The sequence below is a fragment of the Apium graveolens genome, chromosome 9, assembly GCF_009905375.1.
Source record: "Apium graveolens cultivar Ventura chromosome 9, ASM990537v1, whole genome shotgun sequence".
NCBI lineage: Eukaryota > Viridiplantae > Streptophyta > Magnoliopsida > Apiales > Apiaceae > Apium > Apium graveolens.
This window is the reverse complement of record NC_133655.1, coordinates 45370019-45372170: the sequence shown is the minus strand read 5'-3', so window position 1 is coordinate 45372170 and position 2152 is coordinate 45370019. Positions and strand designations below refer to the sequence as shown.

General features: G+C 44.3%; 1 non-coding gene across 1 annotated transcript; it reads right to left on the bottom strand.

The window, feature by feature from the left end:
* Positions 1 to 407: 407 nt before the first annotated feature.
* Positions 408 to 514, bottom strand: LOC141688011 (small nucleolar RNA R71). The gene has a single exon (XR_012561482.1). It is a non-coding gene; the product is annotated as a small nucleolar RNA R71 (small nucleolar RNA).
* Positions 515 to 2152: the final 1638 nt, after the last annotated feature.

The window sequence follows — 2152 nt, the reverse complement described above, 5'->3', positions numbered from 1 at the left end:
AAGAACTAGTAATCATGGGTGATCATATTGTTCAGGCCGATCCAGCTCTTATGAACTTTTCTCGGCCTAAAATTGATGACATTCAGTCAAGCATTCTTCATCCGGCTATTCAAGCTAACACGTTTGAAATCAAGCCGGGAACTATTTAGATGGTGCAGAATTCTGTCTCTTTCGGAGGTGCTGCGACTGAAGACCCCAACATGCACATAAGGAATTTTGTCGAGATCTGTAGTACTTTCAAGTATAATGGCGTGACTGATGAGGCTATCAAGCTGAGGCTTTTCCCATTCTCACTGAGGGACAAAGCTAAGGACTGGTTACATTCTGAACCAGCTGGGTCCATCACTACTTGGCAAGATCTTGCACAAAAGTTTCTGGTGAAGTTTTATCCAATGGCAAAGACTGCTGCTATGAGGAGTGCTCTTACTCAGTTTGCACAGCAACCTACAGAATCTATGTGCGAAACTTGGGAACGCTACAAGGAAATGTTGAGAGAGTGTCCACATCATGGAATGCCCGATTGGATGGTGATCACCGGTTTATATAATGGTTTGGGGGCCCAATCTCAGCCCATGCTCGATGCAGCAGCTGGAGGCGCATTGTGGGCCAAAAGCTATACTGAGGCTTATAATCTTATTGAGACAATGGCTGCAAATGAGCATCAAAACCCAACCCAGAGGATGATGCTTGGGAAAGTAGCAGTTATTCTGGAAGTCGGTGCAGCCACCGCTATTGCAGCGCAGCTCCAAGCGCTGTCTATGAAGGTCGATTCTCTAGCTACCTATGGAGTCAATCAAATAGCTATGGTCTGTGAGCTTTATGTAGGTTCTCATGCTACGGATCAGTGTTCTCTTGTCAACGAATCTGTTCAGTATGTGAACAATTATCAGCGACAACAGCAGCCTGTGCCAGCTACTTATCATCCTAACAACAGAAATCATCCAAATTTCAGCTGGGGTAATAATCAGAATGCTATTCAGCCACCATATCAGCAAGGTATGAGTAAACAGTTCAATCCACCTGGATTCCAGCAACCACAGCAGTATGCTCAAAGGCAATCATATCCTCAACAGGGGAGTGCAGCTGCACCTACTAGTGCTGATTTTGAGGAACTTAAGCTGTTGTGCAAGAGTCAGGTGGTTTCTATCAAGACCTTGGAGAATCAAATCGGTCAAATAGCCAATGTAGTGCTTAATCGTCAGCCTGGAACACTTCTCAGTGACACGGAAGTACCTGGCAGGAAGGAAGCTAAAGAGCAAGTCAAGGCTATTACCTTAAGGTCTGGGAAAGTTGTTGATGCTGAAAAGGCAAAAGAAGGAGAAGCTGAAATAGAGATGAAGAAGCGAAGCAAAAGGGGAAGCGGCGGAACCAAGGAAGACTACTGTTGAACACACTCTGCCTGAGGGTAATACAGGGGTGAAACAGCTCTATCCTCCACCACCTTTCCCTAAGAGATTGCAACAACAAAAGCTGGATAAGCAGTTCGGTAAGTTTCTGGAGGTGTTCAAGAAACTTCAAATCAATATACCTTTCGCTGAGGCTCTGGAGCAAATGCCTAGTTATGCGAAGTTTATAAAGAGTATTCTTTCAAGGAAGGTGAAACTGGATGACCCTGAGACCGTTGCTCTAACGGAAGAATGCAGCGCTGTGCTGCAGCAAAAGTTACCTCCAAAGCTTAAAGATCCAGGTAGCTTCACCATTCCTTGCACCATTGGCAAGTTATAGTTTGACAAGTGCCTTTGTGATTTGGGAGCTAGCATCAATCTGATGCCGTTGTCGATCTTTAAAAAGTTGGATTTTCCTGATCCAAAACCCACCTACATGTCTCTACAATTGGCCGATCGTTCTATTACTTTCCCAAGGGGCATAGTGGAGGATGTGCTAGTCAAGGTGGATAAGCTCTTCTTTCCTGCAGAATTTGTTATTCTGGATTTCGAGGAAGATAAGAAGATTCCCATAATCTTGGGAAGACCTTTCTTGGCTACTGGCCATACCTTGATAGATGTGCAGAAAGGTGAACTTACTATGTGGTTACAGGATCAGGATGTGACCTTCAATGTATTCAAAGCAATGAAATTACCTACAGAAGATGAGGAGTGCTTAAAAGTGGATGTGATTGATTCTGCGGTTACTTCATAACTCGATCATATGC